This window comes from Heterodontus francisci, unplaced genomic scaffold, assembly GCF_036365525.1.
Source record: "Heterodontus francisci isolate sHetFra1 unplaced genomic scaffold, sHetFra1.hap1 HAP1_SCAFFOLD_89, whole genome shotgun sequence".
NCBI classification, from domain to species: Eukaryota; Metazoa; Chordata; class Chondrichthyes; order Heterodontiformes; family Heterodontidae; genus Heterodontus; species Heterodontus francisci.
Window position 1 is genome coordinate 6,326,132 of NW_027140677.1, and position 15,473 is coordinate 6,341,604.

Consider the following 15,473-nt stretch of genomic DNA (forward strand, 5'->3'; position numbering starts at 1 on the left):
TGACTGCCTTCCACCCTATCACAGTTATTCTCTTTAGCTCTTTCATTCCTTTGCTCCGTTCCCCTTTTCCCAGCCTCTGTTCTTACTTGAATACTGCTGCAACAGAACACTTTGTAGTTCTGAAGAAAATTCAGAATTTTAACTCTGTTCCTCTTTCTAAAAATGCTTGCCTACAAGGTAGTTCCAGAACTTGCTGTTAAATTCCCAGCTTCCCAGCCTCCGCAGGATTTTGCCTTTTGACAGAAGGAAATGTCATGAATAAATGAAGAAGTGAGGTTGCAATTGAATGTAAAGAGAAAGAAATACATGCAGTAGAAACATGACTTTGGAGAGGCTGGCAAAGAGGGGCTTTGAGGGGATGAGGAAAGTGATCTCTTTCGAAATACATTTTGTAACTTGCTGCCTTGATGTTGAGGGCAGCCACCTCGATTACCATTACCACCATTACCAGCAATAGAGCCATCACTGTGTTTGTTTCCCAATTTTGCTGTATAATCCCACTGTAGAGCGGCAATGTGTTTCTGAATCGTTCCTGTCAGAAATGCAGCACAATTATACTCCATATAAGGACTGTGTAGCTTTCGAGGGTAACTTGCCAAATCATTGAGGAAACGTGATCACTCAGTGAGACTGTCCAGAGAATCAGATCACAAAGACACACTGACTGGTAATCAGAAGTTCCAAACATTCACCATCGTTGAACAATGCAGGGAGGGAAGTGATGTGTTCTTTGTAAGGATTAAGGACTGCGTTTTATAAAAGGTGATCACTTGGAATCAACAAAGAATTTCCATTACCGAAATATATGAAAAGCAGCTCACAGTCTGCAGGACCTCAGAACAGTCACTGTGTGTTTTGCTGTTCTGTTGAACTGAGAGGAAGCGCCTGACATTGTGATGATTTCTGTGATATCAACATACCGCTGCAGGACATTTCACCTCGGACTTTGAACCTAGCTACATAAAATCCATAAGGACAAAGTATCAGGGGAAGAATGTTTGTGCAATATCATTGATCATTGGAAAAATGTGACAGCTTAGTGACTGCAAATAAACTGATCTCTTATTACAAAGACTGACTCACAGTACAAAGATACGGTAATCTGTGTACACTTTCCAAAATGTAAAACACAAAATATCAACAGTTCACGATAAATGACTAAGTTCAAATCACTCAGCAAAGTTAGGTACAGCAGGAGCATCAATTCTCCCTGTGGTTTTAAAGTAAAATAGATGAACTCGTGAAATGTTCAGGCTGTTTTCTCTACCTGCATATATAGGTTAATGAAACAGTAATACTGTTAATAATCTCGTCAGGCGAGTGAGGCTGTGTTACTGTAAACGGTCAACTCGTTGTGATCCAATCACCAGGAATGTAGCGTCTATCAATGTCAGTTGTTAACTCACTATGATTCAATGCAAAGATGGGAGCTGAAGGTAGATGGTTGTTTCAATAAACTCTCCACTGTAACTCAATAAATAAAAATTAATGTCAGTCTGATACATCCAGGAGTGAAAGTGGAACTGGAGAATGAAAAGATCCTGAAGATCTAATGCTGATCAATAAATTGGCACAGTTAAGGTGTCTCTGTAAAGTCGCCACAAGTAGAAAACCTTGAAATGAATTCATTCCCGGATGTAAAACAACAACTCTCCTGAAATGGACATTTAACCAATGAATTCACAAATTGTATTGGAACCAGGCTAATGACCCTTATAACTTTTCCATCCACTCACTGGTTTCTGCACTCATCGGGTTCTGTCACAATCTGATAGGTTCGTCCCCCTGAGTTATGTTTTGCAGGTATCAAACAGACTTACAATACAGTAAGTATGAGATATGGGTGTTGACAGCAACTTGAATTAGTCGTACATAACGATGGAGGTTTAAGATGTTTGGTGTGGGCCGGCCAATCTTGTAAATCATGACTACTGGTACTTTATTCATTTAGAGATACAGCACTGAAACAGGCCCTTCGGCCCACCCAGTCTGTGCCAATCAACAACCACCCATTTATGCGAATCCTAAATTAATCCCATATCCCCTACCTAAACTGGGGGAAATTTATAACGGTTAACTTACCTGTCAACCTGCAAGTCTTTCGCTGTGCGAGGTAACCACCGCTCCTAGCAGAAACCCACACGGTCACAGAGAGAACTTAGAAACTTCACACAGGCAGTACCTGGACCTGAACCCGGGTCACTGGAGCTGTGACGCTGCGGTGCTAACCACTGCACCACTGTGCCGCCCTGCTTAGTCATGAACATCCTGAAAATGGTGCAAGTAACGAAGGAACATCCAGTAAGCACTGATATTCGGATGTAACTTATGCCACACATGCAGGATCCTATATAAACGTTGAAATTCGAGGATCTCCTTGTCAACACGGTAATTTCTGAGTATCTCTGTCAATAGATAACATTAACGGGACACAATAAATACTGACAGTTGCACGGTCTCCTGCAACGAAAATCTTATGGACACAGAAGATATTACCAGACTCCCAGAGATTCTTTTCAAATGTTGCCACTTCAATGGACAAATTGTATTTATTGATAAGCAATCCCAGAACTGTCTGTCGATAACATAAATCCAGAGGTCTATTTGTAAATGCTGAAAATGCCCTACGATTCTGTGAAAACTAGTACATAGTCTCACTCCCAGTATTCTCTTGCAAATAAATTCTCGCACCCGAGGGATCCCCTGCACACACAACTCGCAATCCAGGAATGTCATGTAATTGTTCAAATGGCGAGATGCACTTACCGCCAAGAGCCGCGAATATGCGTTGTTAAATGATAAAACAAATACAGTAAAGCATGCTTCATACAGTTACTAACTGGATATCGTAGTGTTTTGACAATTGTATTGTACATATTGTTCATTTGAGGCTACCATGCACACACGAGCCTGAAGATGGAACTGAAAGAGAAAGTGAAAGAAAACAGAGTAAAGAAGACTCCATTATGTTCAAGAGTTTGCTGACTCGGTCCTCAGTCTTTTCCTCATATGTCTTACTAAACTCTGCTAAACCACAGGCCAGTCCAGAGACCATCAGAGCCATTGATCCTTACAAGGAACGGGCAGCATTCATGAGGTGGTTAATGAAACAAAAAGACAGTAGTTTACTGAATTAATAGTTGGAGACGGTGGCTCACCAGGAACTAACGATCAGAGATAGCACAACCTGTGGACACTCTGAACTGCCATATGTATCATAATTTCTATATATACTATATGGCAATTTGAATATACACATTGAAACTCCCAGATCATACGCTTCCAGACTATTGTTTTCAGATGTTGATCCATTCTCTCCCTCTTTGTAAAGCTAAAGGTGACTGTCAGTCATTGACGCAATAGTAGAGTAACATTGCAAGGAGAATCTTATTGACATCAAAGAGAAACCTTGCAGTGGCACAGATAGGTCCCTTGGAAAGTGCCATGAATCACAGTCACTAAACAAACAAGGTCAGCAACATGCTTTCTTCTGAACACGTTATATGTCAAACAGTGTACTTGCCCAGATATTGCGCAGACATGAATTGAAACTTCCCAAAGCCCAGAATATAATTTGATTGACTGTTCCACTGTTGAAAACTGCACAGCGCAATAGTTATATTGGTATAATACTGTCCATATCTGCCTGTGGATTCTGAACGGTGTCATGCTTGCATTTAAACAGTACTGCCTCCCTCTGCTGGTGAATACTGCACAGTACAATTGTTGCATTGATACAGTAAAATCTCCATTCTTTTGTCGGTATGACCGTGCAGTATTATATTTATATAGTAATGATGAGTGCAAAGACTAAAATGATATAGTAAAGTCTACCTCATTTGGTGAATACCAGCTTACACCTCTGGTGGGGAAGAGTAAAGAGTGCACTGGCTACATTTTCACAGTGATATCCTCGTCTCTTTGGAATACAGAATAGTGCATTGCTTATTGTTACGATCAGGTGACGAGGGGTCACACTACACCCCAATTGTCCTTCTTCTCATTTGACCGCAGCAGGGTTTATTCCTTTCTAAACACTGGATGTACTTAACACTCCAGTGAGTATTTTACCTTTATCCTTTGTTGTGATCGTAAAAGAATCAATTGGACAAGTTTTCTTGAGTTTAAACAAGGATGAGGTGAGTTTATTATACTTAATAATTAAACGTTTAAAGTCGGTTGCCAATCCATGAATTTAAAAAAATCCCCTTTTTATAGCAGGTTTTCTTGACATTATGTTTAATATCATAATGCTTACCACCACTGGTAGATCCATTTCCATAAACTGCACCAATGGCTCCAACTGATGCAATATGTGTTTATCCAGTATTTCATAACTGTTTCATGGTCAAGAAAATAAATGTGCACGGCATCTATAGAATGGCACATTGAACATCAACTGGCCACTAACCATAAACAGACAGTATTTTCATAAACTGACCTCCTACGGACAAACTGAACAAGTTCAAATAAACTGACCCCGACCACACATCTAAACTATTCAGAAAATGCTGCGTGACTCACTAACTTAACAGGTCTCTAAAGCGGACACATCGCAGCAAAATACATAACCATCGACATTGATTTATTTTGTGAAAGGTTCTCTTCTTTTCTTCTTGTCTTCGATATGCATCTCTTTAAGGGAACTACGGCAAATTGTAGGTGCCTCTCCACTCTCACAGATATGAGGTTGCTTAGCCTGCCCTGTACTCATATTTCGCTTTTACTGTCTCTGCTGACAGATTCTTCTGCACGACTAGGCCCTTCAGAAGCAGGAGAACCAAGCCAGCAATACTAATCTGAACAGTCACCCCTCTGACTTCAACACGCACCAGTTCAGCATTTAGCTCAATGCATGGGAATGATGGTTTGATAGCACAGTCTGTGCAGGGTGAAGTTCACATTGCAAGTGAGCAGCACGGGTAGTGGTGAACGGCACAGTAGAGGACAGAGGAGGCAGGCGAGTGCTCCCTGACCCAAACATTGCTGAAGATTGTGGGGAATACCAATTCAATGCCTGGGTCTTCACGCAAAGGAAATTGGAATAGTACCAGCAGAGAACGGTTGTGTGGGTAACCTGTCAAAGACTTTCAACATCATGGATGAGACTATGGAGGAGCCAATAGTCTATGAATGGCACCCGGACGTTCCTGTTCATGGAACGAGTTGCCTGTGTTCTCTTATGAAGAATGTGCTGTCCTCTACGGAAGCTTACTATGCTAGATCCCTGGTAACCACCAAGGCAAGCTTTGATTGAAACCCAACCTGCTGCTATTGGGGCTTTGGCTTCTGCAGTGTCTTCCAGCCTCGAAAAGTAGAGAAGCAGCGTTAACAGATTTAGTGGTTCGAATGGAGAGGAGCTTTGGTCGGATCAGTGGTGTCCTTTAGTTTTCTCTCATGCAGCTCAGTGAGAGATAATGTGCAGCCCCATGGGATCAGACTGGCGCTACGGCAGCTGCAGATAGTGTCCTCTTTCAAGACGGACGTACATCTGTGCCCTTGACAGACCCTCGTCCCATGCCCATGCAGGCACCAGCAATGTAGTCCAGATGCACCAACCTGAAGCCAGTCCCATTCTCGGTCGCACCGCCGAAAATGCCGGTTGTAAATATCTGCAGTGCAATTTTTACGACAGCTGCAAGCGTCCACCACGCTGAATTAAAAGGGGCAGCTCTATAATTCGAAAATACCAGCCTTCAAGGAAACACTATTAGGTGGCACATGAATGAATATTAATTTGAGTGCAATTTATTAACGTAATATTAGTCAAACATTTATCCATGTCAATTTGTGCAAAATGCTTTATTAATAACTTAGGGCCCTCACAGTGTGTGGGCGTGTGAATGCCTCATGCAGGGATTTTCTCTGTCCAGGTGCAGTGCAGATTTGACCTAAATGTAGCGGAAGAATCATCTTCGTGGGTCACTTGGTGCAGGGGTGGGAGGAAGGGGTGTGCGTAGCATATCAATACAACCGATATTTAATCACTTGTACTCAGACTTCACATGTTACTCGTTGCTTCACCGTGCAATGCCAGGCACCACATGGTCAGCTATCGGTGTGGTCTCCAATTCTGCTGCACAATGACAGTGCAGTGACTGACACGACCGAGCCATCTCTCAGTGTGGGCTCCAGGTCTGGCTGCTGACACACGGCAGTGGGAGGGAAATATGAAATAATTGTCGAAGAGGACCACATATCAGCCAATATGATAGGAAAGAGGAAGGTTGATTCCAGGGTAACTGCTACTATTGTTAGCCAATAGGGGATCCGGACACCGAGCACGAACCCATACTTCCTTCAATTCAACTTGCTCGTCCATTACCAATACCCGCTATTCAAAAATACAGGAGCACTTTTAGGGCTGAAAAGTGCTAATAGAAAGTTGACGTGTTCATTGAAGCCTCATCGAATCGCCATTTGTTCTCAACAGAATAGACTACATTGTGAGTAACGAATACATGTATTCAGTTCGAAGTAAGTACAATTAGAAGCTTGTTTCATCCAGAAAGAATGTTTGGGACGCTCTCTGTGAAAAGGGAAGAGGGGAAAGAACAGGTGCCGCATCATTCAGCACTTGCATGAGATATTTTTTGTTGCAAGAGGAGTGATTCTGGGATTGAAAGAGGACTAACCAAGAGCTTTACAGAGGGAATAGTGCCTTTGGATTGTTGAATGGGGAAGGGAGGGAATGATGCCTTTAGTCGTCACATGGCGCTGGCGGCTGAAATTGCAGAAAACTGTTGAATATGTAGGTGTTGCTGTGGCATGTGAGGACAAGGCGAACTGAATCATGGCTCTGGTGGTGACGAGAAGGGATGAGGGCGGAATTGCAGGTTACGTGCCTGAAGAAGGGAACTCTTCAGCCGAGAAAAAACAGAAGCCAATTCGGAAATTATGATGTGGAAGGTGGCATCATTGGAACTGCTGTAACAGAGATGTAGATACCTGGAGAAGGCAATAGAGACCTAACACGAAGCAGGATGGGGGAGTTAGGGGTGCATAATCGAGCGAGGTCTCTGGGTTGGTGTCTACAGATAGACATTGTGAGCTACCTGCCGATCCTCAGTTATGGAAATAGGATTTCGAGGAATCGAATTGAGAATGGGTCGTGTCAAGGTAAAGTAGGGCCGGCAACTAGAAGCAAAGTTAATTCCTGTCAGCTGAGAATGAGGTCAGGAGACTACAATGAAATGGTCATCAAAATACCCAAACAAGATGTCGTGTGCTGGTGGGACGTAAAGGTGTCAAACGACTGGATGGCGAGGCGAGGGATAGCGATGCAGAGAAGCTGCACTTCCCATTCAGAGATACAGATGTAGGTGGAAGATACATCCTGGTGAAAGATGGACTGTAAAGTGACTGGACATCCCGGTGTGGGATGGAAAAGTACACACCTGAATATTTTGAATGGGCTAAGTTGTAGATGGTTTGAACATCCTGGTAAGAGATGGAAGTATTGAGGCTATGGCCGTCCTGATGAGGGATGGACTTGTCGGATCCGAATTTCCTGAATGGATTGAGTTTTAAAGGGATTGATCGTCCTGGTGTGAGATAGAGTTTTAGCAGAATTACATGCTCCAGAGAGAGAAAGAGAAGTATAAAGGGAATGAACATCTTGGTGAGAGATGTAAATGTAGAGTGGTTGGACGGCCTGGGGAGAGATGGAGTTGAGGGAGTCTAAATGTCCTGTTTACAGTGTTGGACTGGATGTCCATGGTGAAAAGGAAACATTTCTGGACAGAAAACCAGAGCAGCTAAAATCGTGGATGGCTACAGAAGAAGACAAGGGGACAAAGTGCAATAGAAAGAGTTAAGATCCATCGGAAAGGAACAGATTGAAATGTTGAGTCTAACGATGTAGCCTTGTTTGTGGATGTTTGGAGGATTTAGAAGGGGCTGTGCGCGGTCACAGGCACGGGGTGAAGATCTCAAGAGGAAATGAGTTCAAAGATAGTTTGGGAAAGGATGACATGATGTTCAGTGGTGGACTCATGGTCTGGGGGAAGTGGAACGATATGTCAGAGAGATCATGTTTAGGCTCCCCAAGGTAGAGGTTTTTTCAACAAACAACAACAGCGATTCCATTGTCAGCAGGTTTAATGACAATGTCAGGGTTGAGAGAATAAAGTGCTGCACATCACAGGGAGATGGATAAGAGAGAGTAAAGGGGGCGGAATTCATTTCAAAAAACTTGCCTCCATCTTAACACAAACCTTCACTCTTTTACTCTCTTCAGTCCCCCTTTTTCCGTGGTTCTGTATTTGCTAAAAGTAATTAATCTCGACTAATATATATTTCTGAAGAAATCGCAATTACGTTCAAAGCTATTCCTGTGTCTCTCGCCACAGATGATATCTCAGCTGTTAAGTGTTTCCAGCATAATTCGTTTTCAATTCAAATGATGTTCGCCGTCTGCTGGTGGATACGGGTATTTCAGTAAGCCGACGAATCACAAAAATCACAATTTTCTGGAGAGTAATGCATGGTGTAGCTGCTCTCCCGACAGAGTAACAATTGCGCTCTGCTGATGACTAACTGAAATGTTTAAAATTGACGCAAAAACGCATGAATTTCTGACCAGTTTCTCCTGCTCTCCTGCAGCGCAGGAAAACATTATATTGTATCTAGAAATTGGTGTATATTTAGTACTTGAACCATAATACAGTCGTTAATATTGACAAAGGCACAAATTCCAACTGCAACATTGAATAAATCATTTTAATTATATTTCAAGGTTATTCCCATTGTACATCAACACTTACATTACAAACTGCAGTAGTTTGTCCATATCGAGTATGTGGTGGTGGAGGAATAAGTTACAATAAATGCAGATGAAAGAGACAGACCATTTATTTGTCACCTGACGTGTTCTAAACCTTTTTTAACAGGATATGGAAAAGAGAATCGGTTACAAAACGAACTTTGCATAAATTCTTCATTAATAAGCACCGGTTTTAATCTCTGTAACAGTGTTGGTAATTACATGCGGAGTAATATATCTCAATATTTGTACAGACAGAGAAAGGATCCGAAATCAATTCTGTTTGGTATTTTAATTAAACAGAAAACACGCACCTTCAGACAAAATAAAGAGAAAAGCCAAATCTAGTTATTTCAAAACAATCCAAAATGATGGTTGATAAAAATAAAGTGATGTTGATATCGTAAAACAACGTATAATTATCATGTTCACACTGTTGGGAAAGTAGATGCCGTTCCTTCAGATTTAACACAGAATAACACATCAGTCTGTGATCCACCTCCAGACATCATACACTGGATTTGAGGCTGACTTTTACCTGAAAGAACAACAAAAACGACATGAGAGGTTCACAGCAATGTTAACCACCAAACAAATACATCAAATACAGTATATGATCTCCTCAGAATATGTCTGCTTCAATAAGCCTCCTATTTCTTTAGTAAGTACAGAAAATGTTCTCTTTTTTTTAGAGATACAGCACTGAAACAGGCACTTCGGCCCACCGAGTCTCTGCCGACCATAAACCACCCATTTTTACTAGTCCTACACGAATCCCATATTCGTACAAGATCCCCACCTGTTCCTACATTTCCCTACCACCTACGTCTAATGGGGGCAATTTATAATGACCAATTTACCAATCAACTGCAAATCGTTTGGTGGTGGGAGTAATCCCGGCGAAAACCCAGACACAGGGAGAACTTGCAAACTCCACACAGGCAGTACCCAGAAATGATCCCGGATCGCTGGAGCTGTGAGGCTGCGATGCTAACCAGTGTGCCGCCCATCATCTTTCTGATACTTTGGAATCAATATCGATATTCTTAATATCGGAAACAGCTGGCACTGCACACTGTCAGCACAATACACGGAACAAATTAGAAAACATTGGTCTTACCAGACTGATGGAGATGTAAGATGTTGAACCATACAGTCACTGCCCATCTTTGGTTTAATGTCTGCTGTTGTGAACGTGTCACAGTGAACATCCTCATTGTTTTCAGGAATGGAGGGAGGCATCAAAGCGGGATCAGTGCGGGTCTGAGAGCTGTAAACTGTGGAGAGAAATATTATGGATCAATGACTGGACAGAAAGTGGGTTCAGTGCGGGTCTGAAGCTGCATACTGTGAAGGGAAAGATTATGGATTAATGATTGGACTGAAAGTGGGTTCAGTGCGTGTCTGAGAGCTGTATACTGTGGAGAGAAAGATTATGGGTTAATGACTGGACTGAAAGTGGGTTCAGTGCGGGTCTGAGAACAGTATACTGTGGAGAGAAAGATTATGGATTAATGCTTGGACTGAAAGCGGGATCAGTGCGGGTTTAAGAGCTGTATACTGTGGAGAGAAAGCTTATGGATGAATGACTGGACTGAAAGTGAGCTCAGTGCGGGTCTGAAAGCTGTATACTGTGGAGAGAAAGATTATGAATTAATGATTGGACTGAAAGCTGGTCCGATGCGGGTCATCTATATACGTATAACGTAAAAGGGACTGGAATTTGTTGGCCTCGGAATGTTTTCCATCTCCATTCACCGTGTTTTTTTTTTACCCTTGAGTGATAGCAGATGAAATGGATCAGCTCAGCCTGAATCAGGCTATTCAGATTGAGCACCTGGAAGATTTCCAGTCAAAGTGTTAGCAAGAGAGATATCACACACCGAATAACATAAGGGTGTCTTTTCTAATATATTTCAAGCACTGTTTTGTCTAATTTCCTTTAATCATAACATGAATTTAAATCAACCAGCAGTCTGTGACATCGCCGAGTGGAACGAAATTCAAAGTACTGACAGAGAGCTGGTGACTCTGGGAGTTTAACTCACCGAGAGTGGAGAGATCACCGCCGGCACTTGTGAAGAGATCATCAGGACTACTGTCCAGCAACAAGTGACCATCCTGAGTGTCAATGGCTCCAGTCTCAACATCATCATAATGACCCGGAACCAGACCTGAGAGGAAATAATGATTTTCACTGAAATTAAATGGTATCACTGAATACTTAGAATTATATTATTAGACGTTAGTCGATATGGGCCAGCCAGGGTAAACTGTGATCTTCAGCCATAGTGAGATTAGAGGCTGGCGAATGATGGGACCATGTCGTGTCACGATAGGCAAGTCATAGCTCATGCTATGTTTAAAATGCAGCCTGTAATCGATCGAAAGGAAGGGGCAGTGTAGGATATTGGTTGGGAGACTGACAACCTGCATGTTTGGCAGATGGCAGCAGCCAGAGCAAGGTTGGCGCCCAGGTTTTCGCATGCCTCCATGGAAGTGCTCCTCCAGAGAGCAAGGGCAAGGAGGGAAGCGCTTTTCCATCTGGACCGGAGGAGGAGGCCAGCGAGGCAGGTGGGGAGGGCATGGGAGTGAGCAGCCGTGAGGTAGTCCCATGTAAGAGGTTTCAGTGCAGGAACGGGATCAATGCCCTGATGTAGTATGACAAGGTGAGTGCAGTGCCTAACATTAATTTGACAGCCTTAAATGTCACAAATGATAAAAATTAAATTAGAGAAGGGGTGCCCCAATCATTGGTTCAGATGTTCCTACACCAGAGAGCACAGGTCAGTGCCCACCTTCTTGGAGAAGCACAATCTTCAGTGACACTGCTGTTCCGACATTTGTAGGAAGCAGAGCCTCTGATGGTAAGCCCTCTCTGGTGGGTAGCATCTTCTGCACTCAAGAAGCTGGTTGCATGCGGCTGTGTGCCCTGCTCATCCACACTCTTTTCCAGCCTCATGATTCTTGTCCCTGTCTGGGTGCTGCAGCCCAACTCCTGGGGACTGCAGCTGCTTCCATCTCTCATTCTCCTTCACAATGGGAGGACTCAAATCCGGAGTGGCTTAGACCTATTGTAAATTGCTGCACTCACTTCTCAAGGTCTTCATTCCTTTTACTTGGTGTAGGTAAGTTTCAAGTCGGAGAGGATGCTCATCCTAAATACCTCTGTTGTGATCGCCAAGATCGGTCAGCCTCCAGTTTGCCAATACCACGAGTCAGCATCTCTCCCCCTCCCTCCAGTGCCACAATGCTTTTCACAGCCAAAACTGACCTTCCTCTGACCTTCCCCCTCCTTATAGATGGCGAGTCTCTGAAAACTGTTGTTCTGGTGCGCCTTTCATTAAATTGTGAATGGTTTGGAAAATTGCCATGAATTTCCTGTTTATTGACTCAATTGCCTGCCCAGTGCCTTAAAGTGCAGCCTCCACCCACCAGCTCGGCCGATTCCAGGAATATCACTTAACAGAGTAAATACGTCGGGCTTCCTTTGCACTGCTATCCAGCAGCAATTTCCCTCCCAGTCTGTCGCCACTGTGTGACAAAATTCTGCCCTCCGTTTTAAAGTCACATCTGTCCCATTGAATCACCCATTCAACATACACACAAATGTCACATTTCACCGCCCACACAACAGTGTCAGAAATCACAATAATTTGAATGTTTCATTCCATTAAAGTTGCAATCGGTATTATTTTGCAGACATCCAAATTATTTCTCCATCTTTAAAAACTAAAATCCCTCAGCAAATCCCCATGTATTCAGCAGCATCATTTTACAGCGATTAAGTTCTGATATATTTAGTTGTTGATTTTAGATAACAGACTGCGTGATGGATTACAAAAACGTGATGGTAACAAATAAAAATGTATGCACCCTGAATACTGGAGGAGTTCCCTTCAGGATTTTCTGATCCAGGATCCGTATCACCCAAACTGTGACTGGTGTAATATTCAATCTGATTGAGGGACTCAATGGAATCAGTAACTGTTAAACACAAACATGGATGGTTATTGGAGCGATCGATTGGGACGTTCCAGCAAATAACATAATACCGTCATCATCTGGTGACAATGTCCTGGGACTTTGTATCTGACACGGTTACAGGGACTGCAGTGGTTCAAGAGCAACTAGGAATGGACCATGAATGTTGGCTCATCCAGCGAGCAGTTAAAACAATACACAGTACAGCTGGTGGGTCAGATTTCAGACATCAGAGCAGAAACAATAGTGCAAAACATAGTCAGTTAGCACATTTTCTTAATCCAGAACCCTTCCATCCTGTCCGCGTTTCTTTCCATTTCAGAGTCTCAAACGGATGGTGGTGGCTTTAAAACCGAACCCCACCCCGGATAATGGGGCAGAAAAGTGTAAAGAGTGCAAGGAGACGAATAACGGATTTGTTCTTTCCTGGTATTTTTTGCAACCTGAGAAATTAATCTCAATGGTTAAATTGCCCTCCAAATAGATCGCAAGACAAAACTTTTATCGATTAGCCAGTGTTGTTGCCCCAGTATTGTGAAACAGAATTTGTAGATTAATGTTAAACTTCAGAATACAAAGTGTTAGGATATGTTTTTTGCAGGAACCACCGACTTCAGTTTTGGAGTTCCTGATGGAAGCGTGTTTCTGATCCAGAAATCCAGTCACTTAGAGAAATAAACTCTGAGTCAATGTGACTGTCTCCTCCTGAGAGCAGTGACTATTTATGGTCTAGCTTAAATGGAATAAAATGACATGATAGTTACAAGCAAACAGAAATCACGTTCTTTAAGCAGTTGCAACGGGCAGAAATCTTCCCAAACCCATTGCTAATCTTGCTTTACGCACAGATAGAGACACACTCGCACTGTGATATGACTCCTTCACCTGGGGATAGCGAGCGGATTTCTGACAGTGTTCAGTCAGTAAACTGACCATTAACATGGGGTAACTAAGTGGAAGTGACATTTGTCTTGTGAACATCCGGCATGAAATATAAAGCACAGACCTGAACACCGGATCTGATAGGAATCCTTGCCAGGTGGAATATTCCCAATCTCTTCATAAATTGATTGGTATAAACCAGCCGGTGAACCCTTGCCACTGGTGACAGAACCTGTCAGATGGAGGGTGGGAAGATTAAAGTTTAGTTGCAACCCACGAGCGTTTAACAGTAAATTATCTGCGAACACATCCAAATCACAGAGACGGAGAGAGTAAAGGGACAAAGTCGGGTACAGTGAATGCGGAGTAGTTTTGTTGTGTGCATTTTCGTACATGTCTATGTGTCAATTTTACTGCATATCCCTATGTTCACCTGCAACAGACTGAGGACAAATGTGTTGACTGTGGAAAAAATTCAATCAAGTTTGTTAGAAACGATCTCTCCCTAACAAAGCCATGCTGACTGTCCCTGATTAATGCCTGCTTCTCCAAGTGGAGATTAATCGTGTTCCTCAAAATTTTTTCAATATTTTCCCTAGCACTGACGTTAGATTCACCTGCCTGTAATTACCTGGTTTACCCCTGCCACCCTTCTTGAATAATGATACCACATTCACTGTCCTTCAATCCTCTGGTACATCTCCTGTGGCGAGCGAGGATTTGAAAATGTGTGTCAAAGCCCCTGCTGGATCGTCCCTTACCTCACTTAACAGCCTAGGTCACATCTCATCTGGGCCTGGGGATTTTTCCATTTTAAGCCCGCTAAAACAACAAACACTTCCTGCCTTTCAATGCTAATTTGTTTAAGTACTTCACAACCCCGCTCCCTGATCGCTACACCGACATCGTCCGTCTCCATGGTGAACACAGATGAAAAGTAATCCATTAAGGCCGCATTTACGTCCTCTGCCTGCACATTGCAGACGGCCATTTTGATCCCTAATCAGTCCCACTCTTTCCCTGGTTATCCTCTTGCCCTTGATATACTTTTAAAAAATGCATTGGGCGTTCCCTTGATCTTCCTCACCAGTGTCATTGCATGCCCCCTCTTAGCTCTCCGAATTCAATTTTTAAGTACCCCCTATACTTTCTGTACTCCTCTCGGGAGTCCGCTGTTTTTCAGCGCTCTGAATCTTAGTTTTTTTAGTTTTAGTTTTAGAGATACAGCACTGAAACAGACCCTTCGGCCCACCGAGTCTGTGCTGACCATCAACCACCCATTTTACACTAATCTACACTAATCCCATATTCCTACCACATACCCACCTGTCCCTATATTTCCCTACCACCTACCTATACTAGTGGCAATTTATAATGGCTAATTTACCTACCAACCTGCAAGTCTTTTGGCTTGTGGGAGGAAACCGGAGCACCCGGAGAAAACCCACGCAGACACAGGGAGAACTTGCAAACTCCACACAGGCAGTACCTGGAATTGAACCCGGGTCACTGGAGCTGTGAGACTGCGGTGCTAACCACTGCGCCACTGTGCCGCCCATATGCTGCCAGTAGGCTCCTTTTTGCTCCTTATCCAATCCTCCATATCCCTTGACACCGACAATATCCCTGGAATTGTTCGTCCAACCCTTCAACTCTATGGGAACATGTTAGCCCTGAACTCTCAATATTTCCCTTTTGAAGGTAAGAGCCCATGAGATCCAGGGCAATTTGACAAATTGGATCCAAAATTGGCTGAGTGGTAGGAAGCAAAGAGTAATGGTCGAGGGTTGTTTTATTGAGTGCAAGCCTGTGACCAGTGATGTACCACGGGGATCGGTGCTGG